The following is a 19,816-nucleotide window of genomic DNA, read 5'->3' on the forward strand; positions in this document are numbered from 1 at the left end:
TCCGATCAATGGCACACGCACTTTCTGAGCAGCACTTCAAAACATATGAAGAAGTGGAAAGTTAGGTCTCTGAATGGTTTGTTTGCCTCAAAAGAAGAAAAGTTCTATTGGGAAAGTATCCACAAAATTCCCTGAAAGATGGGGAAATGTGTAGCTAGTGATGGACATTATTTTGAATAAAGCATTTTTGATGTTTCTCTTGAAATTATTGTGTGTTCTTTTATTGCAAAATCTGCATTTTTTAATTGATACACCTAGTAAATGATTACCCCAGTCTCTAATCCATCCTTCATAGTGCCATCAGAAAAACAACAGCATAATTCTTTCTAAAAAAGAAAAATAGTTCACGACTGCCCCCAGCTTTAAACTGTCAGTTGTCTGTTTACTATAGATAAAGGTAAATGTTTTAGTTTAGACTAAAAGGATCTTTGTGATCTGGCTATTCCTTCGCAATACAGTTCTTGGTGTGTTGGCTCATGTGGCTCTCTTTCTTTTTTTATTTTTATTGATTTTTAGAGAGAGAGGAAGGGAGGGTTAGAGAGATAGACCCATCAGTGAGAGAGAATCATTGATTGGCTGCCTCCTGCACACACCTCTGCTGGGGACTGAGCCTGCATGTGCCCTGACCAAGAATCAAACTGGCAACTTCTTGGTTCCTGGGTCCATGTTCAACTGCTGAACCTCACTGACTGGGCTCTCTTTCTTTTTGGGAAGCTCATGTCCCAATGTATAAATGTACCTCTGTCATCTTTCAAAATTCAACTCAGTTGCCTCCTTCTCCGGTTTGCCATGTGCACCACTCACCCAAGATAGAAGTAAATGTCTTATCCTTGTGAAACATATAGTATAGAAATTGGAGTACAAGCTCTGTAATTATTCTTAGTCTTATATTCTGGCTCTAACACTTATGGCCTGTGAGATCTTAGATACATTTCTTTAATTCCTCTGTGCCTCAGTTTCCTCATCAGTAAAACAGGACTAGAAATTGTACCTACCACATGGGGCTATAAGCATTAAAGAAAACAATCATGTAAAAGCATTTAAAACAATTCCAGGCATATAAGTACTTACTGAAGGTTACTTATTTTATCTGTTCTAAATAAGCCTTTATTTTAATTCCTCTGGCACTTTTTGCACTTATTTGCTTGCACATAATTCTCTCCCTGTGGTATTTTAAGCTTTTTGATGACAAAGACTGTTTATAATTCACCTCTGGGTGCCCAGAGAAGAGCATTCAGTCTGGCATACCAAAATATTTCAATATATATTTGTGGCTGAGTGAATATGAGCATAAGAGTGGGAAGCATATGTGCTATTTTTACTCTAGAGAAAAATTTGTGCTTCAGTGGAAAACTCTGCTTTGGTTAAAGCATTCCCTTCTGGGTTATTCAATTCTGATTTTATGGAGGTGCTAGGCCTTTAACTGCCTTTGAGCTATTTTCTAATTCTGCAAATTGTAGATAATTGATAGCAATAAATAATAATTTTTGTTTTGGGTATGCAAATAAATTCAGCATTGTAGAGATTCTATTGATTCCTTTCCCTCACTATAAAAGTAGCTAAATGTTGCTTCCATTTGTACATTCATTTCAATATTCTTGATCTACAAATTATCTTTGGAGTCTTCTTTAAAGTTATTGTAACTTCGTATCAACTCCCTCATTAATGTTAAATTAAATGAAATCTTTAACACATGCTCATTTGATATCTTTATGAGCATCGTGACTTTATATGTATTTTAAAAAATTCTCAAACAGTGCCTATCACTTGTCTAATGATGATCGTGTATTTTTTAAAATATTTCATGAGATGGTCTAAATAGGACACACTTTAGAGATGACCTAAAACCATCCTTCCTAAACGATATCAAGGTTATCATTCAAGATTATTAAAACACATTAGTCATTCACGGCCAACTTTGAAGCCTTTTGTCTAATGGGAGGCCTGACTTCAGGATCTCTATGTTAAAACTTGCACAACTCTTCTAACAACTCATCTCCTCTTCCCATGAGGCGGAGAACAAAGACAATTTTTTTTAAAGCACGTGGGGAATCATATGGGGCCCTTATGGGGCTCTGGGCATATGGAATCAGAGATGTGGGAATAGTCTTGAGGATTATAAAAAGGAAGATTTGGCAGAATAATAAAGGAAGGAAAATTACACCTTGAACACCCTTTCAATCTTTATCAAATTATAACTACTACAAAGATCATTTAACCACAAAAGAGTCCACCTTAATTGGATCCACTAATTTCTGGAAAATGACAAAACATAAATGATGAAAAACTACTAAAGGAAAGCAGGTCAGGTTAGGTCTGTCCAAACAGAAAAGTGTAATTTGGACTAACTGAAGAAAATAACCAGTCTGAGTTAGTGGCATACCTTATTTATGGCAAACTTTGACAAAAAAATGAAAGTTTATGAAGGTCACGAGTTACAGAGTAAGATCTTAACTTGCCTTGCTTTAATGAGAAAATTCAAGTCATTTGTAATCAACACATTAATTGTGTGCAAATGTATGTGGTTAAATCTGCTCAGAAACAACAGTTTTCCTTAATTAAATTAAAGCCTTCTGCTCCTTACATTTTGATTACATTATTTGTTTGTTTCACAGAACAAATGTAAAATCTTTAATTATCAGCATAATTAGTGAGCTTTTGTCATACTACAGAAATAAAGATGAAGGACTAATCAAGGAAAGATGGGAAAAAAGATGCTGAATTTCTCATGCGATTTTCTTTGTGTTTTATAAAAGTTTCTATTTTCCTCCTGTTTGAAGATATAACTATTTATTGATGCTTATTATTTGAATGAATGTTAGGTGTCAAAGATTGCTCAGTGATCAGTAGGCTTATATAGGTTGGCTAACAGGTGTATAAGGTTAAGAGCCATAGCAATAAGAATGATTACTTGTTGAGAATTTACAAAGGGCCAGTCTTGTACCAAGCACCTTATATGTAAACTCTCACAAGAACATTCTTCTTGTGAATGAAGTAATACACCTTTTCCTTTGAAGCCTCACTCTCCTTTATGGCTGGCTTTTCAGTTTTCATTACTGACATTCTTAACACCTTGTCCTTTTCCTTCATGGCACTCATCATACTTTGTAAGGACAAACTGACTTGTTGCTTTTTTGCTTTGTATCTCTATCCTGCTAGAGACTGTAAACTCTACCAGGGCACTGACCATACTTGGGTCTACTGACTATAATATACCAGGAATCTAACACTTTATAGGCACTTAAAAATATTTGTGGGACAGACAAAAGAACCAAGTTCCCTAAGCTGGTAAGAAGCAGATTCTTACTCAGACTCAGAACTCTGAAGACAAAGCCCATGCCTTGGCCAAGAGTCTTTGGCTTGCAACTCCTCCTCTTTGGAGCGCTCATTATCTCTCTCTTTATGCCCTTTTACCTCACAGCCTCCCTGATGGAGCCTTCTTGTCTTCCCTGCAAGCTGAGCTGCTTTGTACGTTACCGTTCCTGGAAAAAAGTGGTGAAGCTCTCATTCTTGAAAACATTGTGTTTTTGTGATGTCAATGGACACTGTTTCCAGCCTGCTGTGTGTTAGCATAATTGGAACCTGCCCTCCTCTTGGGAGGGCCGGGGTGTGCAAGGTGACTTCATGATGGGCAATGCTAACATGAAAGCACTCGGAAGATGTCAAATAGGCAAGTTGGGAAAGGATTTTAGTGAAGAGATAAAAGAGATTAAAAAAAGGCTGCTGACACGTTAGAATGCAGTTATTGGTTTTGCTGCTTTCACATTAGGTTAAAATATTGCAGCAGGTTTAATGAAAGGAAGCACTGGGTTTTGTGCCAAAACAACCAGAAAATCTCCACTTATGGTGATGATGAGACAGAGTCGGGGAACAGTTGTTTCACTGGCAAAAAATGATTGTTTTTCAAAATCATACCCTCTCTTCTCTCTAGAAATTCCTTATGAAAAAAGGTAATCACAACATTTATTTACTCTTCTGTTCACTCAATATTTGCTAGACACAGTTTATGGTATGAGAGACATAAAGTTGAAGAAATATAGGCCAGGGTTACAGGCATGCTAGTAGAAAGAAAATGAAAATAGACAAATAACTGCAATAGAAAATGCTTAAATTGAGTTATGGAATAAAAAGGGATATAAGAGATTAGAAGAAAGATATCTTTTAAAAATATCTCATGTGTTGGTGAAGATGTGGAGCAAAGGGAATCCTTGTGCACTATGGGTGGGATTGCAGATTGGTGCAGGCACTATGGAAAGCAGTATGGAGTTCCATTAAAAGTGGAACTGCCTTATGACCCAGAAATTCCACTTCTGGGAATATATCCAAAGAAACTTGAAACACTAATTTGAAAGAATATATGCACTGTTGTGTTCACTGCAGCATTATTTACAATAGCCTAAATTTGGAAGCAGCCAAAGTGCTCATCAGTGGATGAGTGGATAAAAAAGATGTGGTATATTTACACCATGGAATACAACTAGGTAGTCAAAAAGGAAGTCCTACCTTTTGCAGCAGGATGGATGGACCTGGAGAGTTTATGCTAAATGAAATAAACCAGTCAGAGAAAGACAAATACCATATGATTTCACAGATATGTGGAATCTAATGAACAAAATAAGCATAGATACAGAGAAGAGAGTGATAGCTGGAAGGAAGGGGGATTGGAGGGCTGGGTGAAAAAGCTGAAGCTATTAAGCAAATAAGCAACAAAACAACTCATAGGCACAGACAACAGTATTGTGATTGCCAGAGGTAAAGGGGTTGGGGGAAGGTAGAAGAAGGTTAATGGGGGATAAATGGTGATGGAAGGAGAATTAACTTGGGGTGGTGAACACAAAATACATATATGGATAATGTATTATAGAATTGTACACTTGAAACCTATAAAATTTTATTAACCAATATCACCCCAATAAATTTAAGAAATAAAATTTAAAAAGCCAGAAATTCAAAGGCAAAAAGTGGAGGGAAATTCAACCAGGCAAGTAAGTTTGTAAAAATTACATTTATAAGCAATAAATCATTGCTATACCCAATTACTCTAAGCAAAAAATATTTTTAAATCTCATCTGAGAGGTATCATTTGAGTTAAGAATCAAACAGATCTGATTGTATCAATGAAATTGTTGATATGAGGAGAACATTTGAGATAGGGAGAATTGAAGGACTAAAAGAGAACAGGAGGTAAAATCAGGAAAAAGGCAAAATGTCCAAATTGGTTGTCATGATGGCACTAGGTAGGAAGTTTTAGGAATGAAGATTAGAAAGGAGCATTGGGAGACTGGTGTTGAAGGGGCTTGAATGTTCTTCTAAGGAATTTATATTTTGTTTAAGAAACAGGAATAATTGATTGAGTCATTGGCCATTGATGATACACTCAATCTCCAGCCCCTCTTTCCTCTTGGAGGTCAAGGGGTGGAGTTGAATGTTGCATGTGAGCCTTGGTCTTTCTGGCAACCAGCCATCCTCAGCAAGCTATTTTAGGACCCCCTTCCCCACCACCAGTCATCACATTAGCATACAAAGACACTTGTTATCCCTCTGGAAACTGTAAGGGTTTTAGGAGACAAACACCAAATATGTATTTCTTATTATGCTACACGTTTATACTGTATGATTCTAGTTCTGGAATTTTGAAGAAGGCAAAACTATATGGAGAGAATATAAAGATAAGTGGTTGTCAAGAATTGGAGGAGGAGAGAGGGATGAGTTGGTGGAGCACAGGAGATTTTAGGGCACTGAAATGATTTCGTATGATACTGTGATGGTGGACATATCCTTATATATTTGTTAATGCCTATAGAATGTACAACACAAGGAGTGAACTCTAATGTAAACTATGGTCTTTTGTTATTAATGTTTTAATGTGAACACATCAATTGTAACAAATGTACCGCAGTAAAGCAAAATGCTAACTATAGGGGAAAGTCTGACAGGGTCAGGGGAAGGAGTATATGGGAGCTCTGTACTTCCTGCTCAGTACTTCTGTAAACCTACAACTGCTCTAAAATGAAGTCTATTATTTAGAACAACAACAAAGTAAATATAGGAGGTAATGGTTGTTTAGGGGGCAACAAATAGTTTAATTTGACAGTCTTGAGTTTGAAGTCCTGAGATATATAAGATACCAGTATGGTACATAAAGGAATTTCACAGTCAGGAGGAAAAAGTGACCCAAGTAGGACGGCCAACAAAATGCTGGGCAGAACACCAACAAATTGAGTACAGTGACTTATCCTGGTTTTTGGAAGAGAGAGGTCCCCTGCCCCCTGACACACACACATTATGAACACTGCCTGTATATGACTGATGTGCCTTGTGAAAGCCATACTAGATCTGGGGCTTGAACCCTAAGTGTCCTCGAGAGGAACTACCACTCTCCCTTTACCGTCTTCATTAGCTTCCAGCTCTGGCAGAACCCACTTTGCTTTTCTTCTGGAGAATATTCTAACGTACCAAATTGGCCCCTATACTTTGAGAAAAAGTTTAAAATGGAAACAGAACAAAGTGTCCCTGTTCTAGAATGGATGCTCATACAACTTTGTTTTCTTATGTATATCTGCCTGCCTGCATCTTATCCTGAGATAATTGTGCTCATTTTCCTTATCCTGAAAAATTTCCTAAATCTTTTATTGGGCCCTGGTCCCTGACTTCCTCTTTATATATTTAGGCTCTGTCTCTACTCAGGCAACACGCTGCTCACACCTCGCTGCTTCCCCTCTGAGAGGAACCAAAGCAGATCTAAAGCCTCGTCATCAGCCTAATGCTGAGACCTGTCCAGTTCTCTGTCTTTTCAGCTTTAGATTGAGACTCTGGGTTTTTAAAATGTTAATTTTCTAAATAGCTAATACATTTGTATCATCCAAAGATAAAAAGGAAATAAAAAGTATACCATAACAAGTCTTGCCTCCATCCTGCCTCCTCCATTCCTTAACCTTTAATTTCTTCGTTTACTTATATATTTTATAATTATGTGTATATTTGTGTAAGTTGCCTAAGATTCTTTCTGGGACATGGCATGATAAAGCTATTAAAACTTTCATATATTTTGCCATCTAATACTTTAAATATTTGGTTGAATTTACTAATGCAATAAGGCAGGTGTTATTTATTTATTTATTTATTTATTTATTTATTAATATATTTCTCTTGATTTCAAAGAGGAAGGGGGAGGGCGAGAGAGATAGAAACATTAATGAAATGAGAGAAACATTGATCAGCCACCTCCTGCATGCCCCCTACTGAGGATCGAGCCTGCAACCTAGGCACGTGCCCTTGTCCGGAATCAAACCCGGGACCCTTCAGTTTGCAGGCCAATGCTCTATCCAATGAGCCAAACCAGCTAGGGCTAGGCAAGTGTTTTAAAAGTGAGAGTCAAAAGGATGAGTTGCTAGGAAATGAGATCATAAACGTACATCATTCATTTTTGGATTGGTGGGGGCAACTGGACTTTCAAGAGTCTTCTGACTCAATGGTCAGGAAGTGAGGTTGTAGCATGAGAACAATGGGTAGTTTCAGTTGACATGGTCAGCAGATAGAGTTGGGAAATGTGTAATGGTTTTTAATATCTATTGTGGAAGGTATGGTTTCTAGTTACTGAAGCATTTTAGAGAGATTTGCCTAAGGGCCTATAGGTTGTTATTATCCAAGACAAGAAACCCTTGAGGTTTCTAATATCATAATTTTGTGATCTAATATCTAAACCCTACTGCAATTTGGTCTCTGACCCTGCTGGAGTGACTAGATCATTTTGCAGTTTAAACTCTGAATCTGTCTACCTAAAGAACCGCATTCCTTGCATTTTTCAGTTCACCACATAACTTGTGTTACCAGACTTCACGGGAAACTGAGGCATTAGTCTCTGGCATTCATAATCCTCTTCCCCTGCTGACTATGTCTTATGACTCCAACTGTTGGCCATATCCCCTGACTCTATCTGCTGACCATGAGTGAACTGAAACTATTCACTGTCCTCATCTTGTAACCTCGCTTGCTGACCACTGAGTGAGATGACCCTTGAAAGCCCAGTTACCTCCACCAATCCAAAAATGAATGAAAAGTTTATGGTCTTTGTTATAATAATGTTATCATCATAAGGAAACCCCTCTTATGTGTGGAAATAATTATTGTGTGAAATAATTAATGTGTGAAATGTTTGCTGTGTGAAGACCCCCAATACTCTGTAACTTCCAAAATGTGGTGAACACCCCACTGTCTTGATGTGAATGCCCTAAGCCTTAAAGCGTAAACACCCTGCTCCTAGCATAAGGCACACCGTCTGGCCCACACTGATAAGACACAAGTTGCTTATTACTGGCTATATAAGCACCAGATTTTCTTCAGTCAATATCTCCTGCCTGAAGAGAGGAGGACTCCATGTCACTCCTTGAGACATGCCCCTGACTGACTGCTCTGCTGTGTGAGCCTGAACCAGCTGCGGCCTCCTGTCTGTCTCTGTCTTCATCGTCCATCTTTTGGTGTGTATCGCCGGGTGGCCTTTGCTGGAGCCTAGGACCCACTAGGAATAGGTAAATAAACCTTGTGTGATTGCATGCTAATTCTGTCTTGTGTGTTCATGCGTTCCGGTTCGGCTCAGCTGTCTAGATGTTGAAGTACCAGGGGATAGGCCGTTATTATTGATCCCTGGTCACCTGCATATGTCCCACTAAATCTAGACAGATAATTAATTAATTGGGGCATAATTGGGACAGTCCTATTTCCCTAGCAACTTATCCCTTTGACCCTCACTTTGAAAACACTTGCCTTATTCTTCCCATCTTAGAGCATGTCCTTGGTTCATGCCAAAGGCTATGTTCTCTGATTAATAAAATTACCTTTAATTCCTCAAAAGAGTCCTGTGGAATGTTCATTTACACCCTACATTTCCATTTTTTTTTTCTGTTTTAAATGACCACTTTCTAAGCTGTAATCTGCATTTATGATTTCCTATAGATTTTCATAGAATCAATGAACAGTTTACTTCTAGATGATACAGCCTCATAATCTTAACTGTACAAATGGTCAGAAACCCTTCCATTTAATTAATATGGGGTCAAATTTCCAGATCCTTCTGAAATTTCCATTGGAACTATATTTTATCGCAGCTTCCATATACTGAGTGCTTCCCTTTCCAGTGACACTTAAAGTATTTGCCTAAAGTAAGTGATTTCAACTTCATGTTTTTTGTTTCTTCTTCAACCCTTTCCATTTGGACTCTGTTCTCTCCATGGGACTGATTGGTTTCTCTTTGATAGCAGTAATGTCCATACTGCCCACACCAGTGGTGACTGAGAGTTCTCAGCTCACTAGACCTCTCAACAGCACTTGGAAGCTGTCCCACTCTCTTCTTAAGACACTTTTCCCCCCTTGATTCATGGACACTACTTTGTTAGTTTTCCTCTTAACTCACTTTTAACTGCTTGTCAGTCTTATCTACTTCACTGTTAAGCCTTAAAATTTGACATGCTGCAGGAACTGGGTCAGGATTCTGATGTTAACTATCCATGCCTTCTCTTTAGGGAATCTTACAGAGTACTTTGGTTTTAAACATCTATGTAGCAAGGATGCCCAGATTTATATATCAATTCCAGATTTATGTATTCAACTGTTCACCTAACATCTCCACTTGAGTGTCTGATAGGTGATCTCAAATTGTAAGAACTTCTCCTCCCCCGGTTTCCTGCATCTAGTAGCTCACTGTCTACAAGTTGTTCATGCTGCCATCTGGGTGGCTTCCATGTCCCTCTATTTCTCCCATCCTCAATGTTAATTTCTCTTCTAAAGCTGTCTTGAATCCAGTCACTTCACTTCCTCTGCACAACTATCACCTTAGACCAACTACCATCATTTTCTGCCTAAGTGACTTCATTATGTCACTTTAATTGCTTAAAACCTTCTGTATTAATTTGTTAGGGCCATCATACGAAAGTACCACAGACTGGGTGACTTAAACAGCAGAAATTAGTCTTAAAATTCTGGAGGTTAGAAGTCTGAGTTCAAGTTGTCAGCAGGCCTCTAACTTTGGCTTATAGGTGGCTGTCTTCTTTCTATGTCTTCACATGGTCTTTCCTCTTTGTGTCTGTGTCCTAATTTCCTCTTCCCCAAAGGACATTAATCTTATTGGATTAGGGTCAACATTAATGACCTAATTTTATCTCTTTAAAGACCCTGTGTCCAAATATAGACACATTTCATTTATTTACCTATTATTTTACTACTAGAGGCCCAGTGCACGAAATTTATGCAGCGGGGGGAGGGGGTCCCTCAGCCCGGCCTGCACCCTCTCCAACTCTGGACCCCCTCAGGGGATGTCCTACTGCCGGTTTAGGCCTAAACCGGCAGTCGGACATCCCTCTCGCAATCTGGGACTGCTGGCTCCTAACTGCTGACCTGCCTGCCTGCCTGATCGCCCCTAACTGGTCCCCTGCCAGCCTGGTTGCCCCCAACTGCCCCCTTCTGCTGGCCTGGTTGCCCCTCACAGCCCCCCTGCCAGCCTGGTTGCCCCATGCAGCCTGCTGCTCAGTCGTTTGCTCGTCCCTCACTAACTCCCTTGCCAGCCTGGTCGCCCCACAAAGCCTGCTGTTCAGTCGTTTGGTTGGCCCTCACTAACCCCCCTGCTGGCCTGGTCATAGGCAGCCATCTTGTGAGGGTGTGAGGGTAATTTGCATATTACCTCTTTAATATATAGGATAGGTACAAAATTGTAAAACACATCCCTAGAACTTACTTTATCTTACTTAAGGGAAACTTTATACTTGTTAATAAATAACCCTCCATTTCCCCCTCTCTCATCACCCTGGCAACCAATATTCTGGTCTTTGATTTTATAGATTTGATTGTTTCTGATACCTCAAATAAGTGGAATAATGCAGTGCTTGTCTTTCTGTGACTGGCTCATTTCACTTAGCATAATGTCCTCAAAATTTATTGATGTTGTCACATATTGTACAATTTCCATTTTTAAGGCTGAGTGGTATTTCATTTTGTATTTATACCACATTTTCTTTATTTATTCATCTGCTGATCAAAGTTTAGATTGTTTCCACATCCTAGCCATTGTAAATAGTGCTTCAATGAACTTGGGAATGTAGATATCTTAATAAGAACTTAATTTCAATTGTTTTAGGTATACTTATATACAGAAGTGGGATTGCTGGATCATATGGTAGTTTTATTTTTCATTTTTTGAGGAACTGTAATATTGTTTTCCATAGTGGCTGCACATTTGCATGCCTACTGACAATGTACAAGTGTTCTAATTTCTACATATCCTCACCAACATTTTTTTTCTTAATAATAGCTATCCTGACATATATAAGGTGTTATCTCATTGCGGTTTTGATTTGCATTTCCCTCATGATTAGTGACAATAAGCAATTTTTTTTTCATATATCTGTTGGCCATTTGCATGTCTTATAGGAAAAATGTTTATTAAAATCCTTAGCCCATTTTTAAAATTGGGTTATTAGTTTTTTGTTGAGTTGTATGAACTTCTTATATGTTTTGAATATTAATTCCTTATCAGCTATATGGTTTACAAACTTTTTCTCTCCTTCTGTACAATATCTTTTTACTCTGTTGATTGTTTTCTTTGCTGTGCAGGAGGTTTTCAGTTTGTTGTAATTCCACCTGTTTGTTTGTTTGTTTGTTTGTTTGTTTTTGTTGCCTGTGCCTTGGGGGTAACAAACTGCTAGACTATGGTTGGCTAACCTGTCTGAGCTCCAAGACAGGCAGGGCAGAGGTCAGTCTTCTGGGGAGACCCTCAGAGAAGTTGGTGTGCTCTGTACATGGCTCTACTCTTTCCCCAGGAAAGCTGAGGGCTGGACTTTTTTATTTGCTCAGTCTATGCTGAACAGGAGGTGGGACTATGTGTCTGTGGGCGCAAGTTGCTGTCTCCATTTTCTCTTAGGCTGCTAGACTGTGGTGACTCATCCAAGTTCCCAAACTGGCAAGACTGAGGTTAATTCTCTGGGGAGGCTCCTCAGAGCAGTTGGAGCACTGGATAGGCAAGCTAAACCCTTCCCTCTCCTGGGAGAGTTGGGTGCCAGGAGATCTCTTTCTAATCGCATGGCTTTGCATCAGAGGGAGGGACTCTACGGAAAGAGTGTCCTGAATCTCCTTACTGGCTAATCAATCTGTTTTTGTGTTTAGGAACCTTTTTCATGTTTAGGAACCTTTCACTTAGTTTCTAGATTTCTCATAAAGGAAATATGCCCATGAATTGTTGCTTAATTGGTGTGTTTGTGGGCTGCATGGCCTAGGGCCTCCTACTTCAATATCTTGCTGATATCATATTCAAATAAATCAGGGGCAGGCACGATTTAGCTTATAACACCTGCCTATACTTCCAGTCACACTTAAATGAGCGCTTCATTCTCATTTCCCTGGCTTACAGCTCTCTCTACAGGATAGGACCTGAAGAACTTCCTCTGATCTCACCTCAAACCACGCTCCCCATAATGCTTTATAATGCGTGCACACCAACCTTTCCCCTCCAACATGCCAAGTTTGTGCTCACCTTAGGGCCTTTGTACTACCAGTTACTTTTTTCTGGAATTATGTTACCCTGGTTTTTGCTTTCTTATCATGCAGGACATGTAATATTTATTTATTTACTCAGTGTATTAATTTTTAATAATAATAATGAATATCACTTGAGAGCTTACTTTGCATGAGGCACTATGCTAAGCACTTATATGCCCTATTTGATAGAAACAGCATGCAGAGTGCTTGAAGACACATGGTTTGGAGTTAGACTGCCCGAGTTCACATCCAGGCTTTGTCACATACTTTGGGACCTTGGGAAAGTTATTTAACTTTTCTGTTCCTCATTTTCGTCCAAATCAGCAACCATTTATTTTTATTCTAAATAATCTCAAAATTACCGAAAGTATATAAATAATCCTCATGTAGTTTTGTTTGGAGACCCATTCATGTTCATTAATTTGGCCAGTAGCCTCTCTTATATAAAGGATCTCATTTAGGATCATGCCTTTCACCAAGTTGCTGTGTCTTTCTCTAGCTCTTTGAGTAAGGAACAATTCCCTAGTCTTTCCTTAACACTCATGACCGTAATGCTTTACATGTTTTAGGCCAGTTATTTTGTAGAATGTCCTGAATTTAGGTTTGTTAAGTGCTTCCCCATGATTTGACCCAGGTGTAGTACTCAATTTAAGTGTTACCCTGTCAGAGTTTCATTTAATGTGAAATAGTTCCCTCAGTTACTTGGTAGACAGTATCCTGCCTTTTTTTCCCCTTCTGGTTTCTTTTCCGGCATATTTGTTTGTGTGTTTGTTTGCTATCTCAATTTGGCGGACTATAAAGTCCATGAAAGCAGCCTGGACTTTATTTTTATTTTGCAGTGCTATATTCTAGCACATATAGTGGTTATAATCTGCCAGTCACTGGCACAGGCAATAGCAATATAATGGTGAACACAAACGGATGCTTTTTGTTGTTATTTTAAAAATGCATTAGGTGGTATATTCAGGTAACTTGCTATTTAGTCATTCATTCAATAAATATTTATTGAACACCTACTACATTCCGAGCTCTGGGGATATGGCAGTGAACAACATAGAAAATGTTCCTGATGTCCTAAAGTTTACATTCCAGAAAGGAAGCAGATAATACAAGTAAATCAATGTATTACAAAATATGTAATACAAAAACATGTAATACAATGAATGGAGAGGATAAACCATCTAACTCTACAGATGAAGAGAATTCCAGAGAGAGAAGAGGAAATGGGAAGACCCTGAGATGGGAATACATTCGGCAACTCCAAGGACCAGCAAGGAGTTCACTGTGGCTGGCGCAGCTTCAGTGAGGGAGAAAGTGGGAGGAAAGGAGGCCAGTGAGGCAGCCAAGGGCCCAGATTGTGTGGCTTCGGATTTCATTCTAATTGTGATGGAAATCCATTAGGGGGTTCAAAGCCTGGGAGTGACATAATCTTGTACTGCACAGAGAATTGCTTTGTGCACTATTTCCTTCTCAGAAAGCTCCTTGGGGGATTGTCTGAGAATCAGTGATTCTCGAGAAACTTGACATTTCTGGCTGATATTTTCGATACATCAAGCCCTGTACTGGTAGCTGGAAATCCTGGAATGTGTTCCCAGATTTGCACATTCCTTTTTGAGGGGCCTTGGCTAGGCCAGTTTTTCTGGCTTAACAATACCTCTTCATACTCATGTATTTAAGGAAGTATGAAGAGTGGAGAGGAACGAGAGCAGAGCACTTACGGGAATTCCTGGCTCTCTGAAACCTCAAGTATGAATATGGCATAAATAAATTAGTACGCAGAAAGTGTTTGGGTCCTTTCCATAATAAAAACATTATCGGTAAGTTCTCCTTTGAAATATTTTCTGAAGGTTCAATGATTAGTGTAGGCAAAATTAGAGATCAGCATGATTGTGCAAAGCAAAATAACCCCTCTGCGTTGTTTTACCCATAGGCACTTCAGTGATCCCCAGAGTAGCTTATTGAAAACATTTTTTATTTCCTCACACTGTTGGCCTATGGATGAAGCCTTTCAGAATGAATCAGGGTGTTAATAAGTAAGAGAATTACTGAGAAAGTCAGGGAAGGACAGTTTCGTGGCTGAGTATAAAGGAAGAAAGGATCTAGAAGAGAATTCTAGGAGAAATGGTGTATTTCGTGCCCAGTTTTTGAAACGATTGCATGTGAATATTGTATTTTTAAACACACATACTCTTATTTGATATGAATTGAATTTAGGGTGATCTGTTTATGTGGGATGACAGTGAAGAAAGTGTAGCCAGGTCCTTTTGATTCTGGAACTATGGTTTAGGTGCTAAGCCACAGGTTTCCTGGAATATTTCAGTTTCTTTTGCCTTCTTACATTAAGAAAGAACTAGATCTTCCAAGCGCTCAAGTAAATCTAAATAGTATTCTCAGTGGTTTAAAAATAATTTAAACCAGAGCCTGACTTTTCTCCTTTCGCCAGCTTATTTGGGGCACATTTTGTTGCTTCTTATAAAGGTGCAAAGTGGAAATTTGGTATTTCCTGATCAATGACCTTTTACAGTGACTTCCTGTTATTTTGTTTCCCCCTGGGAACCAGAATAGCCATGCAATACATTCCCACTGTGTGAGGATGAATAAACCTTTCTAATTTAGAATTAGTCACTTGTGAGATCCTAATTAACATTATGAGTAAAATGTCCATGTTTATTTTGGACCAGTCATGGGGTAAGCCTGTGTTAAATTCATGGTAACACTTTGTTGACTCCTTCAGTTTAAGCAGTTGGTGTCTGATAAGAGTATTAGCATCCCCACCCTATTCCATTTCTTCTTCTTTTTTTAAAAAAATTCTGTGTTGGTGGCCTTCAGTCACTTCCCTTCCTCTTAACCATTACCTCAGAGCCTAACCATGCCTGGCAGCTCATGTGTACCTTGTGAACTGACCAAACAAAGGGCTGATTCAGAGAGAACTCACAGAAAAGCAGGTTGGCATTTAAACTTCAAACTCAAAAAGCAAACAACCAGGCAAATATTCAGCACAAAAATGGAGAATCCAGTGATCCTGGGCTGGTGATTACAAAGCTCTGTTTTGTATTCTTTATCTTCTTGTTAAGTATTGTAGTCTGGATGTGGCCACACATTCCAATTTAGAGAAAAGGAAAATAAGATTGACCTCTGAGAAATCAGCTAGTAAAATCTATAGGAACAGACCAAGAGAGCAGTCATGTTTACATGAAGAAATTTAAAAATATCTAAAATGCAATTAAAATGCGATCTTGGAGCAGGACTGAATTGTAATTACAGTCTCGTAAATGGATGTCTAGTCAATTTTCATGTCCCCTTGTCTGGGGAGAGGCTGTGAGCACAGAGGAGACATGGACTGGGCAGAGTTCAGGAAAGGTAACCAGCAGGACAAAGAATTTGGTGGTGTCAGTGATATTTTGGGGGTGGGGGTGGGGATGCTGCCCCCACCGAGAGTGCAGTTTGGAGGGTTTGGCTTTCGGATCCCTGGTGTGGTTCTAGACTCATCAGCCTATCAAATCTTGGCAATGCATTCACTGACTCTTCTACTGAATTTCTTCTCCAAGAAACCATCTGTGTATGCTCTGGCTTCTGTGCTGCTTTCTTACAGGGAGAGAGAAGATTTTCTGATCAGCCACTAACTTATGCTGGAAGGCTTGATGGGTGCATTTCTCATGATAAACAAAGAAATTGACAGTCTGGCTTGTGTGAGATCACTTAAGGTGAACCAGTCCTAAGAAGCAGATCACTTTAGGAAAGGCTGGCAAAGCTGACTTTCAGGGGCTGCTGAGCCAAGGACCTGACCCAGAAGCTGGCCTCTTTCTCATCTTTCTGCAACTGCTACAAGTATGAAAGGGCTATGAACACTGCAGTGAAGCCTAATAAGAATTCACGGGCATGTTTAATCCATCAGGGCTAGAAACTGCATTTGAAATCATTGTACTGTTTGCCTGTCTTTACTGATAAACTCTTAACAATAGATTTGGGTGATCTAAAGTCTACGTTTTTTTCTCGTACACACCTTCATACTTTTCCTTATGTGACCTATATGATTAGTAACTTTATGTCCAGGTGCAAATGATGAACATTTCAGAATAAGCATATCTATAAAAGAGGAAGACTATTGGAAGTCCATTCTTCACAGACACTGTATTGCTACTTCATGACTATTCCAAGCCACACGTTTTTTGAGCTGGAATTAATACTACAAGTAGATATTATATTTTCAAAATATCCTAAGGAAGGAGAGGGATCATTTTCATACCAGATGCTTCCCCTCCCAGTGGGAATATGCAGAAGGCTTTTATGAGCCAGGTTCCGTAAGCATACAGGGTAGGAAGGGTAGACTGTGTGTTCAAACAAAGCATAAGAAGAATGTTGGTCTCAGGGACACTGGAATTGAACTAGAGGACAAGAGCCAAGGCTCTGTCCCTGTAAAAAGGGTCATAAAAACGGTAAGTGAGCAACCTCAATTTTCCAAAAATAAGACAAATGATTTTTCAAAATGAGAAATGCTCAGGAGTACCAGATCGTTTTCTTCACATGACCTCATGCACTTACATAACCACACGTAAGAACAGTCATAAGGAAGAGAAACTTCAACATCACTTTTTTTGCTACTGCCACCAGCCTTTGAGACAATGACTGGAAGAATATTCACAATACCATAAAAAAAAAACCCTGTAAGTATAGAGTGACAGCAATCTACACTAATAAAAGACAAAGATGCTAATTGACCATACCTTCACTACTCCCTAAGCCACACTCACCAGCCAATCAGAGTGACTATATGCAAATTAACCCAACCAAGATGGCAGACTGGAGCCACAGAGCTGGAGCAAGCAGGAGGCCTTCCCTGAGCTGGCTGTGGCCTCCATTCATGGCAACAAAGTTTCAATTATAGAAGACAAATAAATCACAGATACCTGCTTCCAGCCAGCCTCCACTGGGAGCTTGGGTGGCTGGGGATTGTGGCCAGCCTGCAAACAGCCATCAGCCCTTCACCCAGGCTGGCCACACCCTCATGGGGTGAGGGTCCCCGCTGGGGGTCTTAGCCAGCCTGAAAATGGCCCTCAGCCCCTCATCCAGACTGGCCAGGCACCCCAGCAGGACCCCCCCCCCCACCTTGAAGGGGCTGTGGCCAGACTGCAAACGGACCTCAGCCCCTAACCCAGGATGGCCAGGCACCCCAGTGGGGACCCCCACCCTGAAGGGACTGTGGCCAGCCTGCAAACAGCCATCAGCCACTCACCCAGGTTGGCCTCACCCTCATGGGGTGAGGGTCCCTGCTGGGGGGCTTGGCCAGTCTTCAAACAGCCATCAGCCCCTCACCCAGGCTGGCCAGGCACTCCTATATAATAAAAGGGTAATATGCAAATTGACCCTAACAGCAGAAAGACTGGGAATGACTGGTCACTATGACACACACTGACCACCAGGGGGCAGATGCTCAATGCAGGAGCTGCCCTCTGGTGGTCAGTGCGCTCCCACAGGGGGAGCTCTGCTCAGCCACAACCAGGCTGCCAGCTGCCAGCACAGCGGTCGTGGCAGGAGCCTCTCCTGCCTCCTCAGCAGCACTAAGGATGTCCGACTGCAACTTAGGCCTGCTCCCTGCTGGCAAGTGGACATCCCCCAATGGATTCTGGGCTGCCATAGTGATGTCTGACTGCCAGCTTAGGCCCATTCCCCCAGGAAGTGGGCCTAAGCCAGCAGATGGTCATCCCCCGAGGGGTCCCAGACTGAGAGAGGGCACAGGCCGGGCTGAGGCCACCCCCCCCCCGGAGTACACATATTTTTGTGCATTGGGCCTCTAGTCCTATATAATGAAAGCCTAATATGCTAACTGTCCAGTTGTCTGGTTGTCCATTCAACCAATCAAAGCATAATATGCTAATAATCTGCTAAGGCTGGTCAAATGCTCACTATGATGTACATTGACCACCAGGGGCAGACAGTCGACCAGTCGACCAGTCGACCAGTTGCTATGATGTGCACTGACCACCAGGGAGCAGACACTCCAACTGGTAGGTTAGCTTACTGCTGGGGTCTGCTAATAGGGACTGAGCAAGATGGGCCCAACATGCCCTGGCACCCTCCTGCAGTCCCTCCCTGGCTGGTCAAGCTCCTGCACCCCTCCCCGGCCCTGATTGTGCACCCTCTTGCAATCCAGGACCTCTCAGGGGATGTTGGAGAGCCAGTTTTGGCTCGATTCCACAGGCCAGGTCGAGGAACTCCGCTGATGCACAAATTCGTGCACTGGGCCTCTAGTCTATAAATAAAAACTTCCTCTTGGAGGGATTTGGTAGTGATTTGGCAAACATTGGATAAGTGTGGTAGCCCCCATGGCTGTCACAAGCAAGCAGCCTCTCTGTATTTTTCTGTTTCTTCAGTCTATTTGTCACCCTGTCCTTTTATCCCTCTCACCTTCTCAAATTGAGTTTCAATTCAAATGGAAAATTACCATGGTAGAGCTATAGAAGTATTGTGGATCAGATCCTAAAGGCTGAAGCCTCTCATCTGAATCATAAAACCCTTTCTGGTTTACAACATTTCCAAATGATCAAATGAGTAGAAAGAATGGTTTTCTATCTTATCTCTTCCTCAAACACACACTTGGACAATATTTGGGAGGAATGAAAGTGTGAAACTTTTGTATCATACCCTTTAACCTTGCTGTGGCAGGCTCTGACTTCACATTTCTTTGACCATATCTCTCCCAAGAACCTGTTGTCATATAGTACCTCACAGAAAAATGTGGATATTTGCAATTTCAAGTGTGAATAACTTTGTCTGACATCCAAGTGGCAACAAGTTTTCTTTCATCGATATATGTATATACTAGAGGCCTGGTGCACGAAATTCGTGTGTGTGTGTGTGTGTGTGTGTGTGTGTGTGTTCCCTCAGCCCAGCCTGCACCCTCTCGCAATGCGGGACCTTTTGGGGAATGTCCGACTGCCAGTTTAGGCCTTGCGGATCGGGCCTAAACCAGCAGTTGGACATCCATCTCACAATCCAGGACCGCTGGCTCCTAACTGCTTGTCTGCCTGCCTGATCACCCCTACCCACTTGCCTGACTGCCTGATCACCCCTAACCACTTGCCTGCCTGCCTGATTGCCCCTAACTGCCTCTGCCTGCCTGCCTGATTGCCCCTAACAGCCTCTGCCTGCCTGATCACCCCTAACCACTCTGCCTGCCTGCCTGATCATCCCTAACGCTTCTGCCAGCCTGCCTGATTGCCCCTAACACTTCTGCCTGCCTGCCTGATCACCCCTAACTACTTGCCTGCCTGCCTGATCGCCCCTAACCACTCCC

At 40.9% G+C, this 19,816-nt stretch overlaps 1 protein-coding gene across 2 annotated transcripts in view; it reads left to right on the plus strand.

Moving 5' to 3' along the window:
- Nucleotides 1–8,355: 8,355 nt before the first annotated feature.
- The window catches only part of TSPAN8 (tetraspanin 8), a 50,809-nt gene continuing 39,348 nt past the window's right edge, over nucleotides 8,356–19,816 (plus strand). The window contains exon 1 of one of the 2 annotated variants that reach the window (XM_081084812.1): nucleotides 8,356–8,528. The gene's annotated coding sequence lies outside the window, so the exon portion shown is untranslated. The remainder of the gene's footprint in view (nucleotides 8,529–19,816) is intronic. The other variant, XM_081084813.1, reaches the window with a different exon arrangement.

The sequence above is a fragment of the Myotis nattereri genome (assembly GCF_964212035.1).
Source record: "Myotis nattereri genome assembly, chromosome: 2".
Lineage (NCBI taxonomy): Eukaryota > Metazoa > Chordata > Mammalia > Chiroptera > Vespertilionidae > Myotis > Myotis nattereri.